At 34.5% G+C, this 23930-nt stretch overlaps 1 long non-coding RNA gene across 3 annotated transcripts in view; it reads left to right on the top strand.

Moving 5' to 3' along the window:
- LOC149136066 (uncharacterized) overlaps positions 1 to 23930 on the top strand; it is a 238785-nt gene that overhangs the window by 196696 nt on the left and 18159 nt on the right. The window lies entirely within an intron of this gene.

Here is a 23930-nt window from a genome sequence, read left to right as displayed (position 1 = left end):
AAGTCTTGGCCCAGTTTTGATTTATGATTGTAGCTGAGCTGTTGACATATTTTTTTGCTAACAATTTCAAGAGGAGCATGAGGAGTTCAACAATACAGTTTCTCCTCCTGCAAAGTCATTAAGGATAATGACCCTTGTTGTATATCTCTAATATAAAATGTCTCTTGTGTAACAAAAATAACAGTGAACATATAATATGATATAAAGAATAACAAGCTCACTTTCTATTGGAATGAAAAAAATATTCTTATAGCATAATGCCAGTGCTGTATTTATTCTATACTCAAGAGTCTCATCAGGAAAAGGTCCTGTCACAGTTAATATAATTATTTATTTATTTTCAAAGTATTACTGTCTTTGATTTTAAATTAATCTTTTATTACAATGTTGATGAATTGACATTAATATTTTTTATGGAAACATGTTCTAAGACTCAAGCTCATTTGATTGCTTTTATGCGAGGTCATTTAGACAGCATCTAGCTTGGATGGTTTCTGCAGTCATATTCATTTTGCTTCATTTTATTTCATAATGCAAAAAAGGTTCATTATCACATTTTCTCCCAAATTGTAACATGGTAGTTTCGTAAATATTATGAGTGTTGTTCAAATATATTATAATCAAGTTTCACAGTTACTTTCTAATAGTGCTTTTAGCTAAAAACAAACAAATTAGGAATTTGTTTTACTAGAAATTCAATTTATTGAAGGTGGCTGTGTCAATATAATGTTATGCCTGTACCTTCTATTTTCATTTACATTGTCTTAGATAATTTATGTCTATGAATACAAGATAACTTTCTATTTAAAATTTCATCAATATTTTATCAGGTATCAATACTGAATCAGTATTGGTAAATTTAAAGAGGAAATTTTTGACATGTAATCAAGTTATTCCACAGATATTTTGATGTTTGTCATTATCTTTTTTCACTAGATATCCAAAAAAATTTTCAGAATATGACGTGTAAGTCACCAAAAAAATTTTCCATTGCATCAATACACTGAATGCATGATATTTCATATAAATGGAAATAATGGCTTAAAATTTTTAAAAAATATATTTCTTATTCATTCATACATAAATGATTAATTCCTTTAAACTATCATTTTTATTATGAATTAGTAATTAATAATTGTTTGATAATGGTGTGACTATAATTTCTTATAGGTCTTTTTAACTCTATTTCCATTTCCAAACTAATCAACATTAGCAAGTAAATGAAACTAAGAAAATTTCTGTACAATTTTAGTCTTAAATATCACAGAATTCTCTCACCAACTACTTACTAAAATAACTGTTTTTCTTATTCACATTTTTTCCATATTCAATCCTAACAATTCCGATAATGCAGTCCAATTCTACCACTAAAACCACTGCATAAATTTTATCTTTCAAACACTGCCTTAAAATCTGCTCAGAATTCCATGGGCAAATAGTATTAACTATAAAATCTGGTTAAAATATTGTCTCATTTATTTAGTAATTTACAGTTGATGCCTTACAGAATCTAGTTTGTTGAGTAACCCTAGGTGATATTTTATCAGAAACCCTATTAAGTTCATATTTACTTAATGCATGCCAAAGCAGACCATCTGGATTTGTACCTATTTGAGAGGAAGCCAGACTGCAGGTAACTGCTTCATGAGTTGATTTTCAAATGAGAAAAGAATTGGTAAACTATGTAAAAATAAAATTTACTTTAATGCAATGAAAATTTTGGTATGTTTTCTTAAAGCAACTTAAATATCTTACTGGCAACAGAATTTCTACATGCTGATATGAAAAACATATTTCAGTTAGTGTTGTGTATGATGCTTTAGATTATACTTATTAGTACAAGAAAACTTTCTATTCAAAAATTTCATCAATATTTTTTGGGGGGGAGCCAGTGTTGGATCATAAATCATATAATTGAGTAAGAAATTGTTGACTAGTAGTCTGTAATCAAGCTATTCTATATGTATTTTGTTATCTATCCTTGTATTTCTTTGCCAGTTATCCTAAATTTCCTTTTTTAAGATAAGCAGTACAATTTTCATTTCATAGGGAGGTCCTCAGAAAGACTTTCAAGCTTTAACAAAAAAACTGAAAGAATGATACTTCATGTAAATGAATAAAGGAGATAAACAACTAGCTTGCTTCAAAGCTCAATAAACTAATCTTCCAATGAACATTACATGCTGATGAAATAAAACTCCTTTGAGTGAAAGATAATGTTTTAAAATTCTTGAAATTCTCTTCTCCAAACTATTCCTATTTCAAATTTTAATATCTAGTTTTCCTACAATTTGCTAATTTTGGGCACAATTCTTGTAAATAGAATCAGTAAAATTTTTTAAATGGGAGTATTTTACTTTAATACTTAAGCTGAATGAAACGTTAATATGCTACATATAATCTGCAGTGTTTTTTGTTTACTTAGATCAGTAATCTGTGAAGTGATTCTATTACTTACCTATGTTTATACCTTAGATTTGATATATAAGTAATGCCTTGTCTCCTACTGCAACACCTTTTGTAGTTTTATAGTTTTATGTCTCTGCCAACTTTCTTATCTGCTTGTCTGAAAAATTAAATAACATTAAATCATTTCTTTTTGAACAATTTTATCACATTAGGTTGTTTGATATTGTTACAAACCATCTCAGTGACATTTGAGAATAAGTAATCTATTTCAAAATTCACTACCACCCAATGGCACTTAATAACTGACGTTTCATTTGAAAGCTAGTGGTTTTTTGTTTTTTTTTTGCTTGGTTTTTTTTTCCTGCTTTCTGTAATTTCTAACATCAAACATTATAAGCTGAGTTTGCCAAGCTTTGTTTTAATTTCTTGGCAGATTTTTATAGTCCTCATCACAGAAAATATACAACTTATATATATATATATATATATATATATATATATATATATAAAATGATGCACTAAACGATGTGTGATTGGTACTTTAAAGTAATGCTTTGTAAGCAGTACAAGTTTTTTTCTTTAGCTATCATGCTGATGTGCACATCTCTCCCAAGGACATAAAAAGCAGGTTAGGCTTGGTCTGATTTCAATCCTTGTGGGTATTTCTTAAGGGGCTATGCACTGTTTTTCATTTATCCACACATAGAGATATAGTTTACAGGGTTTTTTTTTATACCCATTAAGTATCAGAGCTTTATTAAATCAGTCTATCCACTTACCTTAAATAGTGCTTCTTTTGACTACCTACATAATCAATTATTCAATTAGTCAGGGACTAAATAGTGTCTTTTATTTATTGAAATATGTATTTAAGTATACTTTTATAAACAATGCAAGGCCATTGTTTTATTTTATTAATTATAACTGTGACGAATACGTCTGGCAAATATAAGCAAATTTCTTTTCTGTCTCTCCATGGACAGAAAAGGGAGTATTGGCTTGATCCAATTTTGGTCTTAGAGGTATGTGTTCTCTTCAGAGACAACACACCCACCCTCATCTATCCATGGAGAGAGCTAGAGCTTATACTGTGGATAGCCACTAAACCCAGGTTTGTTTATCTGTGAAGAAGATTACAGCTTAAAGATATTTGTCACCAATACATATCAGCTAATGTGTGTGTGTGTGTGTGTGTGTGTGTGCGCGTGTGTGTGTGTGTGCTTGTGTGTGTAGTCATCATCATCATCAATATTTAACATTCGTTGTCCATGCTAGCATGGGTTGGATGGTGTGACCAGAGCTGGAAAGCTAGGGGAGGGAGCTGCACCAAACTCCAGTCTGATTTGGCATGATTTCTACAGCTGGATGCCCTTCCTAACTCCAACCACTTTACAGGATGTGCTAAGTGCTTTTACATGATACCACACTGGTGCTTTTACATGGCACCACCACGAGTGCTTTACACTGCTAGAAGGATCGGTCTTAACATTTCTGTTGCAGGGTACAGGTTTTCTTGAGTATGGCCAGGTACCAGGTATCTCAGTCTTTTGTCATCTCACTTGAAAGGTTCAGCTTCCTGAGATCGTTTTTCAGTACTTCATCCCATGTCTCCCTACATCGTGTTCCATCCACTGTGAGACATCAGCACTTCTTTATGGAGATGTTGGTATCCATCCACATCACAACTAGTACAGTCTTCTCTCTTGAACACAGCAACTGATTCCTCTTATGCTTAACTTCGCTCTCAGAACATATACACTTACAATCAGACTATTGGCTTTCAAATGATGCCACCCCACTGGATAGCTGGACAAGCCAACATTCCTCTTGAACAGAAAGCCATTCTATCACAGGATTATCCATTTACAGTTGAATGGACTGGAGCAACAGGAAATGAAGTGTTTCGCTAAAAACAAACAATGCACTACCAGTCTGGGAATTGAAACATGATCTTGTGATTATGAGCGTAACATCATAACCAATACACTATACAACTTCACTATGTGTGTGTGTGTGTGTGTGTGTGTGTGTGTGTGCATGCATGTATGTGTGTGTGTGTGTATGTGTGTGTGTGTGTGTGTGTTCATGTGTATGTGTATTTATTACTTAACTTATAATAACTAATTTAGTGAATCCCTGATAGTGATTTTGTGTATGCTTATGTAAGATATTTGAAATACCTACACAAGTTTTCATTGACTAGGGTTGAGACAAAAGGATGTTATTTATTGACCATGTAACTGGTGTGTACAAATCGAGTAAAGAAATGGAGAAGGAATGGTTTTCAGGCTGGAAAGAGAAAAAAAGCCAAAAGAGAAGAGACAAAGAAAAAGAATTGGTGTAAATGTATAAATATGTATATTGAACATAATAATTTTTTCTCAAACTGTGAAAAGATATGTGATAAATATACAAATGTAATAAGGAAAAGTGAATACAAAAAAAGAAAAGTAAAAATGAAAGTAAACAGAAATGATGAAACATGAAGGAAAGGAAGAAAGATTTTTTAAACTTAGAAAGAAATAAGAAGAAAATTGTATATATGCATGAATTTGAAACATGCAAGGCAATCAATTTGTAAAATATAATATTTATATCTTTAATGTAAGGGAAAGAGAATTGTATCAAAAGTTAGTGCCAAAAGATAAATAACTACAAAGCAAGTATTTAGATATGTCTGTAAGAAGTTGAAGTATTCAGGTCAATGATTTAATGCATGTACGTTACAAGTTTGAATGAAGGGTTCGTGTTTATACAGTGCAGTATGCTTTAAAATCATTTCATTTTAGTTTCTTTGAAAATCTAAATATACCTTGACAAAATTGTTGAAAATCTTTTTCTGCATGCTTTGAAAAATGGGTACACTCATAAAAACAAATCTTGAATTTCCTTTTAAGTTAACTCACTAAAAGATTTAAATATTGTGCTTATTGTCTAGTTGCACTTTAGCATGATAAATTAATGTTTTTGAATTGTAGTTACATTGAGAGGACAACTATTTGGAGTAATACAATGGGAGGAGTACGGAATTATTAATGCTGATCTTTTTGAACTGAAATTATTAATTGAACATGCAAAAATTTTACACAAAAAATAGCCAACTTTAACCTAGTTTCTGCTAAAGGTCATATGCTATTGATGATTGGCTAGAAAGAAAGAACCAGAAATTAAATTTAGGAACTCATTGGTAATATTTGTTTTTATATTTAAGCTAAAGTTTAGATTATACCTCAGGATATTTCTTGGTCTGTTGCACTTTAGGACATTGCAGTAGATAATAATAATATTTCATCTGAAAAGCCACTACTATGAGGTGCCACATACATACATTCTAAGCTGAGGATATGTGTGTGTGTGTCTTTATCACAGTACAAAATTGGAAATTCCTTTTCAATCAATAAACAAGAACTTCTTTTGAAATATTTTGTTTTTTCTTTTTTAATCTCAGACTTTACCAATTACTCATTCATGCTGCAAATTCTAAAATAGCTATTTTAGTTCCAACAATAATCACAAATGATGAGTATATTTTTAGAAAAAATACTAATGATGGGAAAAGCAACATTAACATATAAATTATTGATATTTATAATATAGGGTTTACTGTCTTTTTTTTTCCTGAATGATCACTATTTATTCACTAGTAATGATCTGGCTATGTTCTATTTCTTCAAAACATCATCTTCAGTAAGCTTTAAATGTTTTGTTTTATTAGATTTTTAGTTTTATAAATGCACTTCTTTGTTTTTTCATTTCCCCCTTCTCTCTCTCTCTCTGATATATATTCATATATGTGTGTGTGTGTTTCTGTGCGTGTAATATATATATATATATATATATATAACAAATCAAATGGGTGGCTTATTAGCAATTTGAACCTAAAGGAAAATTTAATAGAGGTTACAAAAGTGACAGAGGGTACTAACACCACTATTGCTAAGAATTAGAGTTAAAACAACTTCAAAGCCACAAAAGCACTGAACTTAATGACTGACAAAAGTAGGTAAGTCCCCAGCATATATATAGTCAGATCAATGATTTTGGATTTTGATGTAGACCATCTTAATCTTCATCAGTGACTCTTAACACCTGGGGTTAAACTCAACTACCTGTGTCAGTCTTATAAGAAAAACCGTTGAAAACATGTACCAATTTTCAAAACAGTAAAAGTGTAAACAACAATTTAAATGGGTGGCTTATCAGCAATTTGAACCTAAATGCAAAATTAATAGAGGTCACAAAAGTGACAGAGAGTACTGACTGGCACCACTATTGCCGGAAATAAGAGTTAAAGCAACTCAAAAGTCACAAAGCACTATCTTAATGACTGATACAGGGAGGTAAGTCCACAGCGTATATAGTCAGATCAACTTCTACCTCCCTTTGTCAGTCATTAAGATAGTGTTTTGTTGCTTTTGAGTTATTTTAACTCTTATTTCTAGCAACAGTGGTGCTAGTTAGTACCCTCTGTCACTTTTGTGACCTCTGTTAATTTTGTCTATATATATATATATATATATATATATATATACACACACACACACACACACACACACACACACACACACACACACACACATACACACACCCATTTGTACAACATATACACATACATACATACATACATACATACATACATACATATGGGGGTTGTCTACTCCTTATGCAGAGTTTGATCACATCCTGTACCTATGCCTTAGAACAATGTTGGCATCTGATGTGGCTTTTTAAACCTGACAATGTTTTGAAGTCTCCATTAGATTTGCAGACCTTCTGGCATACATTGTATTGAAAGGTGTGTACAGACATATAGGCAGAATAGTTGGTGGAGGCTCATTTTCCATGAGTTCAGAAATGAGATTTGAGCCCAGCAAAAGAAAGGCATGGTTTGTTACAAACTGTACACATACATACATATAAACGTCTTATCTATTACAACACACATACAAATATATGGCTGTATGGTTGAGAAGTTGGTCTGAGTTTAGTTCTACTGAGTGGCATCTCACATACAAGGCCTTGGGCCAACCAATGCCTTGTATGTGAAATTTGGTCAGCACAAACTCTGCAGAAGCCCATTACATAAAAATGAGTGTGTGTTTGTGTCTATTCTCATTGATACTGTTTGGATAATGATGACATTGTGTCAATGTAAACTATATATTCAGTTGCTCAATAGTTCAAAATGAAAGACCCTGTAGAGTAGTGGGAAGACCAAATAAGAGCTAATATCAGGAAGGGTGCCTTACCATTAATACCTCTCTCAAGAAGTTTCACTAAAATGATGTAAGCATGGAAAAAGTGGACATATATATTAAATTATGAAAGTGGTATATATAATAGGCACAGGAATGGCTGTGTGGTAAGTAGCTTGCTTACCAACCTCATGGTTCTGGATTCAGTCACACTGCGTGGCACCTTGGGCAAATGTCTTCTACTATAGCCCCAGGCTGAGCCAAGCTTCGTGAGTGGATTTGGTAAATGGAAACTGAAAGAAGCCCGTTGTATATATATATATATATATATATATATGTATGTATATGTTTGTGTGTCTGTGTTTGTCCCCCCACCATTGCTTGACAACCAATGTTGGTGTGTTTACATCCCCCGTAACTTAGCAGTTCGGCAAAAGAACCCGGTAGAATAAGTACTAGGCTTACAGAGAATAATCCTGAGGTCGATTTCTTCAACTAAAGGCGGTGCTCCAGCATGGCCGCAGTCAAATGACTGAAACCAATAAAAGAATACAAAAATAAAAGAATTTGTTCAAAACTGGCAATTCTTTCTGGCAAAAATATGTCACCTGAGCCAGCATAAGACAGTGGGGCTAAAGTGACATTCCCAGTAATCATTACTGGGGCATGTTTTGATAACATGCAATTCATCTTGTGCAGAGTATGCTTGGTGGGCATTATCAAGTATTGCATATCCTTGCTGATGCACAAGAATAGCATTGCAATTGTATAAAAGCTTTGATAATGATCAGCAAATTGTACTCTATTATTTTGTACAGAAAATCAAATATATATAGAAAATCAAATCCCAGACTTCTAAATGGTGCTAACAATTAGAAGGTCTTGATGAATCTGAAGGAAACAGTTGTGTTCCTAAGTCATACTCTAACTTTATGGCATAGTCTAACTTGATGATAAAAAAATGCTCTGATTGTTGAGTTTTAGGTATCATAAAAAGACAATTTAAAGAGGGCATGTAAGAAGAAAAACCTAAAATATGAAAGATTTAAAGAATCATGTAATAGCAGTGTACAGTACTTCCTATAAAGGTGGCATGTTGTGGGTTTGTGGGTAGATCCACATTGCGCTACCTGGTTGGCATTGGACTTAGGGAGGACTGTAGAGTAGTGATTTATGAACAGGCGAGAGAAGCAGAACATGCTTCATCATCCATATGGTAGATTCTTGTGAAAGGAAGACCAAGTCCTCAGTGGGTTGTAAAACAAGCTAATTGTTGCATAGTGTAAATTAGTAATATGAATATATATATATTTATACACATGTACACAATATCACCTGTTGTCCATAGATACACTAAGTCTGAAAAATATCACAGAATGTTCAGAGCTGGAGCACCTTTGATCAAATACAAAAGTTGGGAGAATAGTGTTACTTTGTTTTATTAACCTTGAAGGAATAAATAGCAAAAGTCAGTGCTATGAGATAACTCATTATCTAGAGTAGTAAAACTATTTCATATTAGGTAGTTAAATAGTATGCATAATACTGCCTTAGCCAATAATGCTGTGAAAAGAAACTGAGATAGAAAACCCCAAAACTTTTAGTTATAACACTTTTCTACAGCCCACCTCATAAGTTAACTGTGTATCACACATGCACTTTGAAAGGCTACATGCATAATGGGAAGACTTATTCAAAGTATAGTGTGTATGTGTGTGCATGCATGCTTGTGTCACCATCATCATCATTTAAAGTCCACTTTCCATGCTGGCATGGGTTGGATGGTTTGACTGAAGACTGGTAAGTCAGGGTGCTACACCAGGTTCCAAACTGATTTTGCAAGGTTTCTGTGGCTGGATGCCCTTCCTAATGCCAACCACTCTAAGAGTGTAGTGGGTGTTTTTTTATGTGCCACCGGCATAGGTGCCATTGCCCTGACACTGGCATCAGCCACATAACAGTCTCACTTGGCTTGAAAGGTCTACACAAGCGCAGTATATCGCCAAATTTTCATACAAGGCCAGCAATCTTGGGTGAGTGGGGCTCAATTACATGTAGCCCAGTGATCAACTGGTTTTTATTTCATAAACCCTGAAAAGATGAAAGGCAAAACCAACTTTGGCAGAATTTGAACTCAGAACATAAAGACGGCTGAAATGCCGCTAAGCATTTTGCCCAGCTTACTAATGACTCTGCCAGCTGCATTATATGTGTGTATTAATAACATTAAATTATTTGGAAGACTGTTTTCTCAGCAGAGAATTGGGAATAAAATCATGAAATTATTATTGTTATTAGCAGAATTGTTAGTAAATTGGACAAAATGAATAGTATTTCTTCTGGTTGTTTATGTTCTGAATTCAAATAATGCCAAGGTTAACTTTGCCTTTCATCTTTTTAGGGTTAATAAAGTACCAGCCAAGTAGTGAGGTTGATGTAATCAATGTACCTCACACCCCTCAAAATAGCTGACCTTGCCCCAAGAATTATTATTATATGATTTCTGTGGTAAAAAAATTTTCATCACAGTTATTTGGTGATGGGTTGAATCTCTGAGTGTGATACCTTTAGTTTGTGTCTTCTCTCATAATCTTAAGCTGATTAAAGAAAGCTTGTAAGTGAAATTTGGGGAGGAGAAACTATTCAGGGGTCCATTTTTTACACACACACACACACACACACACACACACACACACACACACACACACACACACACACACACACACACACACACACACACACACACACACACACACACACACACACACACACACACACACACACACACACACACACACACACACACACACACACACACACACACACACGCTTTATGTGTGTAGTTACTTGTATCTGCAGTTACTTGTACAAGAGTGTGGAGAGTAGTGTTGTCAGTTCCCCCTTCAAAAATATCATTCAGGTTCTTCATGCTTTCAAAGTCATGTATAATAAGTGAGTCCTTATTTGAAAAACAAGTAAGGGTTAACATCAAGAAGGGCATCTACACTATTGTTGAACAAAATGTTCACAGACTGTTGAGGAGCAACCTATGAAAGGTGAAAATCTGAAGGTATTATATCAGAAGTATATGAAATGTACAGTTGAAATTCCCGAATGAGCTCTTAAATAGCATTTTTTTTTCTATTAGCTAAATGGGGTCATGGATTGTCATGTTGAAGAAGCATGCAATGTCTCCATCTCATTTGCTGAACTTTGACCATGTGGTTGTTTTCAAGCATTTTATAGTTGATTAGCCCTCCTCAATCCCTTCAAAAGCAGATCATTGTCGTACATAGATGCAACTCTGGCTTAGTTTGAGGTTTGCTTGTTTGTTGAACTTGGCCATTCTTTCTTCTGCTTCATATTTATGTAAAGACACTGTTTTTCTTCACCAGTGATAATGTAGTAAAGGAATCTCTGTTTGTGCCTGGTGGCAATAGAGCAGTGCTGGAGTTTGTTTCTTCATTCAGATCGTGCACCATCCATGCACCACTTGCAAAACAAAACTCCTCGCCTTAGGAGTAAGTACTATTGAGAAAAATGGCTTTATATCCATATATTGAAAGGTTAAAGAATATGTGTCTAGGTATATATATTTATACACTCACACATATATAAACATATAGGTTAAACTATGTGTGTTTAGGTATATATATTTATACACACACACACACACACACACACACACACACACACACACACACACACACACACACATAAATATGCATACACACACGCACACAGACATATAAAGACACCCACTCACACATATACTTCAGCAATGTAACTACACACATGCTATTGGTGATATTTTTTCCCTTCTTTGTACTTTTCCCTTTTTCCTTTCCAATGAAGAGTTATACTTGAAGCATCAAAATCTCTCTCTTTTTACTGAGCGTCAAACTAATACATTCCTTGTGCACGTCCTCTTGTTGTTTGTTAATTTTAATGTTCATTCATTTGATTTGACTATATATATATATATATATATATATATATATATATATATATATATATTTTGATATAGATTCAAGGCTTGAATATGGTACTTATGCGAAGGCACCCGAATTTCACATCCCAAAAGGATGGGTGATTAAAATCAAATAATAAGCAACACGGATTTCACGGATTTTATATATATATATATATATATATATATATATATATGATGTTGCTTTTCTTCAAGGCACTCTTACCCTTTTAGTGTTTCTTCAGCTTACCAACTGCTATTGACATACACGCTATAACATGCACCTGTTGGTACACAACTAGTGTATCTAGAAAAATTGAAAATATGCCACACTTAACGCAATATATATCACAAAACACATCACATGAACAACAAAACATGCAAGAACAGTAAAATCCAAAAAAGAGAATAATTAGGAATGTCATGAAAAGAGAACTGAGGCATTTCAAAAAGAGACTTTCTTTTAATGTTTCAGTTAAGCAATTCTGCTATATTATATTATATTATATTCTGTAAACCTCCTCAAGAAATGTAAAGACGCAGGCTGGAAAGCGGAGCATTTTCCAATCGAAGTTGGATGTAGAGGGTTTGTAGGACACAGTGTGAGACGACTGCTATTATCGTTAGGCCTTACTCATCGTAAGGTAAATACCACCATGAGTGATATCCAAACTACAGTGGAGAAGGCTAGCCACTGGATTTGGTTAAAAAGAGACGATGAGCAATGGCTAGAGAAATATTGAGCTTTGTTTTTAATAACCAGTTGATCTAGCAAGCAGGGCCTCATATCAGTGAGGGGGGCCGGTGCGCATTGATGTTGTCGAGAGGTAGGCTCCGAAATGGCGTGCATTCTCTCCTGATGTCTCCATATACTTGCTGGCTTCCGGTATGCGGAGTTCTTGACTGGTAGCACTTGCATGTGCAAGTTGTTTGCAAGACATCTAGGCAAGGCCCGACGACTAATATTCAAGCAAAATCCTTCTGCCACTGTTTTTAGTAAAAAGCTGTAAGAACCATCCCCTTGTATTTTGGACAAAGCCTTTCTAATGTTTCGACTTGTTACAGAACTGGTTTTGGTTCATGTAGTGATTCTAGTTCCCTTGGATCCTAATGTTTCGCCTTGTTGTTCACATGTACAAATAAGAATGACAATCCATTTACACACACACACACACACATAGAGTTACATATCTACACATGTACACACACATTACAAGATGCATGTTCATAGAAATCAGAGTAGCTTGTAAGTTTTTGACACAAGGTCTAAGTAAATGCAAAACCACAAAAGTCCAAAAGTAATTTCAAGATTTTACATTTAACCCGAGTTTCATGGTATTAACCAGGTGAGAGATAAATCTCTCACTACCCTCTTCCAAGGTAGAGCACTAATCTCTTAGGTAACATTCTCATTCATTCTGGTATGCTGACTACTATGCAAAGTAAGCTAATGAAGAATAAAATTCTCTGCTCTGAAAGTAACAAAGCATATGTAACTAACTTGAACTCAAAAACTTATTTGCCTGTTGTCCCATACAATATTCATTCATTCATCTCAGTACTATGATGTGAGTGATGTACGGGGGTGGGCGTGCATGTGTGTGTGTGTGTGTGTGTGTGTGTGTGTGTGTGTGTGTGTGTGTGTGTGTGTGTGTGTGTGCAAGCAGGTAGCAAATGTTTATATGAACAAGCTAGACTAATAACTTATTCATGCAGTCAACCAGTATAGTAAGCACAATTAAGCAACTTAGTATATTTCTCAATGATTAAGATGTGTGTGTGTGTGTGTGTGTGTGTGTGTGTGTGTGTGTGTGTGTGTGTGTGTGTGTGTGTGTGTGTGTGTGTGACAGGTAGTAAATAAATAATTCATAAAATTATGAATAAAAAAATAAGATGAAACCAAATGTATTTTCTAAAGCCTTTGGGAGTGTAGATGATACGTTTGTTTCATTGAATTGATATTTGCTGCCAAAAATTTAAGGTTTAGGAAAACAGAAAAACATTATTCACACACATACTATGTGATTCAGTTCAGTATATTGAGAAACTGAATTCTGTCTGTCTGTCTGTCTCTCTCTCTCTCTTACACACACACACACACACACACACACACACACACACACACACACACACACACACACACAACTGTCATCATTTTACATCTGCTTTACCTACTGGCATGGGTTTAGATGGTGCTACAATACCTTGATTTTGACATGGTTTCTGCACCTGGATGTCCTTTCTAACACCAACCAATTTACAGTTGGATGCATTTTATCATAGCACCAGCACTGTAGAAAATGTCTTACTCACACCAAGATTAAAGAGTTCTTTTGAACTTGTGTTGTCACAGCTTAATTTACCAACCACTTTGCTGCATATACTAGACGCTTGTTTTTTCCACCCCTTTTTTTCATTGTACTATCAACACTTATGAGGTCCCCATGCAGCTTGCAAGACTACAAAGTCTGAGGGGTGGGGTCATCTTTATACAAGGGGATGAGAAGTTAAAGTATAAGAAAAAGAGGCAGAGTGGGATTTTGCTCTTTAGGAGTTACATGGCTACTCACATTTAGAAGCTGGGGTGAACATGATGAGGTGGAGCTGCAAAGATAAATAATAATAATGAGGTGTCCGGGTGGCCCTTCAAGATATGAAGTGAGTGGGAACAGAAGAACTGGAAGTGTGGGTTAGCAGGGGTTTGCAAGAGTATATGAATGAGTGAGAGATGAACTGTCATGGAGGGACAAGAAGTAAGCAACAATAGTAAAGATTGGGTAGGATTAAAGAGTGGATGTAGAGAATAGTGGATAAGGGTGGGGAATGACTAATGATATTTGAGTTGGGGGAGGTAGGAAGATGACTGGTGATACATGAAGCAGGCTGGCTAGAGCCAGAGGAGAAGAGCATTAACATAGTAATGATGATACAGTCATTACTATGTTGGGTAGATAGAGATGCAGATATAGTACATGAGGAGAAATTATTTTTACACACACACACACACACACACACATGCATATATATATATATATATATATAGAGAGAGAGAGAGAGAGAGAGAGAGAGAGAGAGATTTATACATATATGTATATATGTGTATATCTATATGTGTGTGTGTGAACACTATTTGCCATCAAATGCTTGTAAAATGGGAAGGTTAATGGTGTATGCAAATAGCATCAATTTTAAGGAATGGTATATAATTTTTTTTTAACTTGTGTAATGTAATCTAGCATAAAATGACCATAACCAGATTTTCATGTTTCCAGAAAACTAGTGTCAAGTGAATCAATTCACTTGAATATATTCAAGTTATTCCCACCATTTCAATGACTATCCAACCGTAGATGTAGATGTCAGTATTTATTTTCAATACTTTTTAATCAAGTAGTAAATGAATGTTACTATGCTCTTTTTATTATCGATTACATTAACTTCTGATTGATTTCAGCAAATTTTTCTAATTTTGCATGGCCTTAATTGTTCTCCTTGAGTAATTGAAAACATGTAAAAGTCATTATCTGGACAAATGAATCTGCCTAAGCTTGGATACTTAAGAGAATATTCAAGATGCTTAAGTTAGAAGCAACTGTTAGTTGTTTAAATATATATATACATACATACATACATACATATATATATATATATATATTGAAATAAGTAATTATTTAAGTATTGGGTACATTCCTAGTATTTAGCTGATGAAGCACATTCACTGCTTATGGCAACTTGATGTCATCCACGGTATTTACTCAATTGTCACTGGATCTACCTCTGGAATCTCTCAGTGTTCACTGAGTATATAACAAACGATAGCGATGGAAAATGGAATATACAAGAAACTTTCTTTCTTTGTTATATATTAAAGTATCCCATTATCAGGTTTTAGATTTAATTTCTATCCTTTTTCTATATATTAATTCAAATTTTTCTCAATTTAATAAAATAAATTTTTTAAGTTATGAATTACTACTTCTCGTATCCCTTAATTCTAATTCTCACCCTTAAAGCTTATATTTCTTATCCATTTGTGTTTCATTATATTCCCCTTTATTGATAATCTAAATAAGTATTGGCTACCCCTATCCTTCCTTCTTCTAATTACTACCTCTTCCTCTTCAGTCATTCTCTTACTAGCAGCTCTGCAACATATCCTTTTATGTAGATAAAGCTAGATATATGGTTCCAGCACAATGAGGGTCTGGGATATTGTCTGACATTAATTGATTTATCACCATTAACTAGATAGAATACAGTTGACAACTCTCAATGGATTTAATTCTAAATGGTTGAAGACTACATGTGGCATAAAATCTTCTAAACATAAATAACTATGACACCACTCCTATATCTTGCCCCACACTGTTTTCCTCTGCTACTTTCTAAATTATAGCAGGCTTAGTATGATAAATATTATTTTTTAAAATCATTTTACCACAAGTATAACAAGAAAACAATGTAACTATTTTGGCTTCTATTATTGACGTAAATTTGTTAAAAATGGTTTATCGTTTGTGTTTGAAATCTATATGATCATCTGCGTCTGAAGAGAGCAGTTTCTTTCAAACTGATGTAATGTTTTAATTGATCAATTAACTGGAGCCATTTGAAACAGCCATGATGTATTGATACCTGCACATCCTTATTTACTTATTTACATTCCATATATATATATATATATATATATATATGTATATATATATATATATATATATATATATATATATATATATATATATACTCTTTACTCTTTTACTTGTTTCAGTCTTTTGACTGTGGCCATGTTGGAGCACCGCCTTTAGTCAAGCAAATTGACCCCAGGATTTATTCTTTGGAAGCCTAGTACTTATTCTATCGGTCTCTTTTGCTGAACCGCTAAGTTACAGGGACGTAAACACTCCAGCATCGGTTGTCAAGTGATATTGGGGGGACAAACACAGACACACAAACACATACACACACATATATATATATACATATATACGACGGGCTTCTTTCAGTTTCCGTCTACCAAATCCACTCACAAGGCTTTGGTTGGCCTGAGGCTATAGTAGAGGACACTTGCCCAAGATGCCACACAGTGGGACTGAACCCAGAACCATGTGGTTTGTAAGCAAGCTACTTACCACACAGCTACTACTATATATATAGTCAATTCAAAATAACACAGGGAAAAAGAAAACAGCAAAAAAATGTTTGTACATGGCACAAGTAATGTATTAATAAGTCACTCAGAGAATGAAAAGTGTAGAAGTTTTGCATTTTGAGCATAGCTCTTCAAAACAAGAAAGTCCAAGACAAAGGAGGTAAAAATCTCCAACAATCATGTGCGGTTGCATTTTTGAAGTGACCAGAAGTAGGAATGAGGAGAAAATGCTTTCTGGAACAGGAGAGTGCGAAAATGCTCAGTGTGCGTGTGTGCGCACGTGTGTGGGTGGTAACATGTGTGGTGTGTTGTAGCATGTGTATGTATGGCAGCCTGTGTGTATGTGTGCGTGTGGTGGTAACTGTGTGTGTGTGTGTGGTAGCATGTGTGTGTGTGGTAGCATGTGTGTGTGTGTGTTTGTGTGCGTAGTCTGTATGTGTGTGGTAGGATCTGTGTGCACGTGTGTGTTAATGTTGCTCTGAGAAATCAGCAGCTATAGTGACAGGTGTGTGAATGGGTTGTTGCGACAGTGTATGTGTTTTTGTGTGTGTGTAAATGGAAGGGTTAATAGTAGGTCTGAGGCAGTCAGAAGAGGGTGTGAGAATGAGTGGGTATAGCTGAGTGGATGGGTGTGGTTATGAGTGTGTGTTGGCATGTGTGCATAAAGGGAGTGGGAATGTGTGTGTGTGTGTGAGCACATGTGTGTGTGAGCACATGTGTATGGGTGCATGTGTATGTCTCTTTTTCACTGTATATATATGTGTGTGGAGGGAATGTATATGTGTCTATGTGCATGAGTGTGTGTGGAAGTGTATGTACATGTGTGTATATGTGTGCATGTGTGTGTGCAAGTATATGTGCATTCATGTGTGTGTGTATGTATATGTGTGCATAAGCACGTGTATGGGTATGTGTGTGTATGTGCATGTGTGTGTACACATGTGTATGGATGTGTGTATGTCACTATATATGTGTGTACATGTGGGGTTGTGCATGTAAATGTATGTGGGAGTGTATGTACATGCATGTATATGTGTGCATGAATGTGTGCATTGTGTGTGTGGAGGTATATGTGCATTCATACAGGTGTGTGTGTGCTCGTGTATGGGTGCATGTGTGTGTCTCTATGACACTCTATCGATCTGTCTGTCTGTCTCTCTCTCGCTGTATATATATGTGTGTGTGTGTGTTTGTGTATGTAAATATGTGTGGGGCTGTGCATGTGAGTGTGTGTGGAAGTGTTTGCACATGCATATATATGTGTGTGTGTGTGTGTGTGTGTGCATGCATGTGTGTGTGCATGCATGTGTGTGTGTGTGCTTGCGTGTGTGTGTGTGTGTGCAGGCATGTGTGTTTGCATGTGTGTGCATGCATGAGATGGAGAGAGGGGTGAGAAAGAGTATGTGTGGGTTTGTTGGTGTAGCCAAGGGTTTGGGTATTATGTATGCGGGCATGTGTGTGTGTTGTATAGGAATATCAAAAAAATAAGAAATGACACCAATAAATCATGAAAAATAAAAATTAAAAAATTAAAAATAAAATAATACAAATAATACATAATAAAATTAACAAATAAATAATGAAAAATAAAAATTAGTAATAATAAAAAAAGGAAAAGGATTAAGTGAATAAATCAGTAACAGAAACAAGTTCGGAAACAGAAAGAAGTTCGGTAACAGAAACAAGTTCGGTAACAGAAACAAGTCCGGTAACAGAAATAGGATCAGTAACAGAAATAAATAAAAATTATAAAAAATAAAAAATAAAAAAATTATTTCAAAATTATTTTTCAAATTATTGAAAAATTATAAATTATTAAAGGTATTAAAAAATTATTTCAAAAATTATTTAAAATAAAACAATAATAAAATATAAATGAATAAAAAATGAATAAAAAAAGGGGATAAAAACAGAATGAGTAAAAAGCTTTTTTAAAAATTGGTGTGTGGGGAAAGTTACTGAGATATATATAAATGAAAAATTCATTAAATACTACAAAACGTACACATAGGACAGACGCAAAAGGATCCTAACTTTTCATCAGTTACCGACCAAAATACTAATACTCAGTTTCATGCCTTTAATGATAAGACTGAGAACTTCGTATATCAGCAGCACCCACAAAATTTTTGGAGAATTAGGACTGAAGGGTAGATGTACGTCAGTAAACAAATGTAATTTGAAATGATAGACGAAAACAGAATACATAGAGCCTTTCAGCCAAACACATGTATGATGGGTAATACCTAGAAGAAATCCTGACGACATTAAATGATGATCATGATATATAACATGTATATATAAATATTTTTTATTCTTTTACTTGCTTTAGTCATTTGACTGTGGCCATGCTGGAGCACTACCTTTCATTGAACAAATCAACCCCAGGACTTATTCTTTGTAAACCTAATACTTGGTCTATCAGTCCCTTTTGTTGAGGCACTAAGTTACATCGACATAAAAACACCAAAATTGGTTGTCAAGCAATGGTGAGGGGACAAACACAGACACACAAATATATACATATATATATATATATATATATATATATCATTCGCCATGATAGATCGCTAACCACTACACATTCTTTATTTTCTCTCCTTGTTTCTTATGTGTTCCTTTCTGCAGAAGAGCGTAGGCTCAAAACATTAAAGACTTTTTCACTTCCCTAGTGTTATACTAATACATCTGTTTTCATCATCATTTAACATCTGCTTTCTATGCTAGCATGAGTTGGACGGTTTGACTGGGGACTGGCAAATCAGATGGCTACACCAGACTGATCTGGCAGCGTTTCTACAGCTGGATGCCCTTCCGAATGCCAACAACTCCGAGAGTGTAGTGGGTACTTTTTACGTGCCACCTGCACAAGGGCCAGTCCGGTGGTACTGGCAATGGCCACACTCAAATGGTGTTTTTTTACTTGCCACCTGCACAGGAGTTAGTCCAATGTTTTGTTCAGAGAGGTGGCAAGTTCCAACAAGGAAGCAGCTGAGAAATTTGTGACTGAATTTAGTGACTTGATAAAGGAAGATTATCTCCCCCAACAGGTGTTGAACAGAGATGAAACAGGATTACTTTGGAAAGGAATGCCAAATAGGACCTATATTACTAAGGAGGAAAGAGCGTTGCCAGGGCACAAGCCAATGAAAGATAGACTCACTCTTTTGCCATGCAGCAACGCAAGTGGTGATTTCAAGGTCAAGCCATTGCTTGTTTACCATTCCAATAATCTAAGGGTTTTCAAAAGAAACAATGTTATGAAGAGTAAATTGCCTGTTATGTTGCAGGCTAATACGAAGGCTTGACTAACCAGACAATTTTTTATTGAGTGGATTCATGAAGTTTTTGCACCAAGTATTAAAAAATATCTGCAAAAAAGAGCTTGCCACTAAAATGCCTTCTCATGTTAGACAATGCTCCCGCTCACCCTCCAGGAGTATGACTCCAGTTGAAGAGTTTGATTTTATTCAGGTCAAATACCTGTCACCTAACACAACTCCTCTAATACAATCAATGGACCAATAGGTCATTGCATACTTTAAGAAACTTTACACAAAAGCCCTGTTTCAAAAGTGTTTTCAACGACACTCAGTTAATTCCTAGAGAATTTTGGAAAAATCATTTCAATATTTCTGACTATAAATCTACATTGTAACCCTTTTGTGTGTCTGCCTGTCTGTGTGCCTGTGTACAAATATCCATTTATTTAGCTTTTACCATGTTGGCATGGGCTAGATAAAACTTTTAGTAGAGTTCATATTTTCTAGTCAGATGTTCTTCCCAACATCAACCCTTACCTGATTTCCAAATAAGGTATGTATCTCACCCACCCATCCTCATTCCACTAGACCTCAAATATCAAAAGCTAAAGGTATGGGACTTTTTGCTTAGTAGAAACTAGTAAACAAAGACGAGAAACTGGTAAACAAAGCGGCGAGCTGGCAGAATCGTAAGCACGCTGGGCGAAATGCTTAGCGGTATTTCGTCTGCCGCTACGTTCTGAGTTCAAATTCCATCGAGGTCGACTTTGCCTTTCATCCTTTCGGGGTCGATAAATTAAGTACCAGTTACGCACTGGTGTCGATGTAATCGACTTAATCCCTTTGTCTGTCCTTGTTTGTCCTCTCTATGTTTAGATCCTTGTGGGCAATAAAGAAATAAGAAACTGGTAAACAAAGACACTGTTTTTGCTCAGACTGTGTTGATTAGAGTATGTGGAATGGCTACCCAATGCAATAATCAATTAGCATTTTATCAGCTTATGGTGAAAAAACAAAAATATACACTTATCTTTTCAATCAGTTTTAACATATTGCCTTGTAGTATGTATGTTATTATAGTATAGCTGGTGGAAAAACAACAACATAACATTGCTATAATTTTTCTGTGACAAGACAATAAATCTTCTGTACAATTGTTATACTCTCTTAAGATCTTAAAACACACCCATTTGAATTAAGAAATAATCTCTGTAGAAAATAAACACCATGGATACATTTCACAGAATATTTAAGAGTAATTCTGTCACCAATTGTTCATTCATGAATCTCTGAATAATTAACAATATATATCCTTATACATGTTTCTGCATGTGTGTGTGTGTGTGTTTGCACGCGTGAAGCATTTGATTTTGTTGCTTTAATTGGCTGCAATGAAATTTGTTCATTAGAATGAATTCGTTAGATGAAAATTTTGTTTTAACAAAAACAGAATTGTCTAATTTCCATGGTTGTCATATTCATCAGCAGCAGAAGCATAGGCTGCCTCATTAATACCCTTAACTATCTTATAGCTTTAAGCTGAATTAAAATCGTGTTTTAAGAGAATTTCATAAAATGTGAACCTGTAATGTCTGTAAGAATTAAATTCAGTTAAATTGCCACTCATTCACAATTCCCCATGAATTGCTCCTATTTAAACATTATTTACAACTGAAATAGATGTTGATGTAATTCAAAGACAGTTGAATCTATGGTGAAAAGCTGAGGCATTAAAGTTATTGTTGCTTTTTTTTTTAGTTTGTTTTCATTCTTTTATTCTCTTACTTGTTTCAGTCATTTGAATGTGGCCATGTTGGAGCACTGCCTTGAAGAGTTTTAGTTGAACAAATCAACCCCAAGACGTTTTTTTTTTTCCTAAGCTTAGTACTTATTCGATCGGTCTCTTTTGCCAAACCACTAAAATTACAGGGACGTAAACACCCCAACACCAGTTGTCAAGTGGTGATGGGGCGCAAAAGCACACACACATAGATATACGACACAAAGACATACACACATAGATATATACTCTCTTTTACTTGTTTCAGTCATTTTGACTGCGGCCATGCTGGAGCACCGCCTTTTAGTCGAGCAAATTGACCCCGGGACTTATTCTTTGTAAGCCTAGTACTTATTCTATCAGTCTCTTTTGCCGAACCGCTAAGTGATGGGGACATAAACACACCAGTATTGGTTGTCAAGCAATGCTAGGGGGACAAACACAGACATACAAACACACACACACACACACACACACACACACACACACATATATATATATATATATATATATATATATATATATATATACACACACATATATACGACGGGCTTCTTTCAGTTTCCGTCTACCAACTCCACTCACAAGGCTTTGGTCGGCCCGAGGCTATAGTAGAAGACACTTGCCCAAGATGCCACGCAGTGGGACTGAACCCGGAACCATGTGGTTGGTAAGCAACCTACTTACCACATACCCACTCCTGCACCTATATGTTTGTTTTTCTTTCTTCCCCATTTTTTCCTTCAATTTTTCAAGATAAAAAATGTTTGCAGTGAAATTAATTTATCACTCACTATCTTCTATTAAATTGTTGTATTAACAATTCTACAAATTATTTTTATCATATATTTTTATTTGTGTTGCCTTTCAAAATGAATCTATCAGTATATTTGAATAACATAGAAGTTAGTCTTAACTGTGTTGTTTTTTGTTGTTGATGTTGTTGTTAAGCTTCGTATCAGCTTCAACCAAGCAGACTTATGCTCAAAGGCTTTCCAGCTGTGACCATTGCTGTCTTTTATTCAAAATATGAACTACATTAACCAATCTGCACTTCTCTTTTAAAAACAATAAGTATGATTTGAAGGATATTTAGCTTCTATTTGTAGCATGTAGAGACTCCCTTGTTGGTTTGTTGCCATAAATTCTCTATTAAGTCAGTGGGATATGGTGTATTTGTTCATTCTTTCCATTATAGAAAAGATGTAACATAAATTATTTTCTTGTCTTCATGCATGCTCAACATTAGAATATACAAATCAATTCACTTTCATATCTACAGACAATATTTAATTTGTTTTTGTATTTTGTTTTTTGGGGATTTTCTTTTTTTTTTTTTTTTTTTTTTTTGCTTTCCAAATGTAGAAAAAGGGAGGAAGGTTTTAAGTGCATAAAAGACAAAAAGAAAATTATTAAGTTAAAATTGTTTGCAAAAAGAAGGTTTATTTTGATTTTTGTTTCTAGGCATTGATTTATGGACCTTTTATTTATCCACTTTCTTAAAACTAGCAGCTTTGGCATATAAAGTTAATTTTCTTATGCTTTCATTCTGTCATGAAATTTTCTCTGCTGTCAGTATAGTTTATGGTAGGTTTACTGATACAGATGTTTCTTTATTGTATTTTAGAGCAGCATAGTATTCTTGATACTAACCCTTGGATCCTAAAATTGAAAGTACATTTTATATATGTATATATATATATATATATATATATATATTTAACTTGAGTCTTCTAGAATAATATGGTTCCCTTATTGTCTGTGGGAGGATTTAAGCTTCTGGTCCAGACTATTATCAGCATGCCTTGACCATTTTACTCCTAGGCATTTGTTCCATGACAAATTTCTGTTACGTTCTATATCGGTCTAAAATTGACTTTGAAATGGGAAGTATAGCTATATTCTGCACTCAAAATCTAGTTTTGTAAGAGGATTGAAGTAATTAATGTCTATCGTTAGGTCTATCATTAGCACATACACATGTGCTTCATAAACCAGTAGTTTAATATTAATAAAATAAGTCATTAGCTTCATAATTACTTGAATACTAAAGTACTAACCATAATAGATCACATAAAGACTCAGAACACCAACATATGTATAGTAATATGTATAATAGATGTTTTGATTAATAATGTATTAATGCTTTAAGCAGTGTTTTGTT

Source organism: Octopus bimaculoides, chromosome 4 (genome assembly GCF_046866305.1).
Source record: "Octopus bimaculoides isolate indiv1 chromosome 4, ASM4686630v1, whole genome shotgun sequence".
Taxonomy (NCBI): domain Eukaryota; kingdom Metazoa; phylum Mollusca; class Cephalopoda; order Octopoda; family Octopodidae; genus Octopus; species Octopus bimaculoides.
This window is presented reverse-complemented; position numbering and strand designations above follow the sequence as displayed.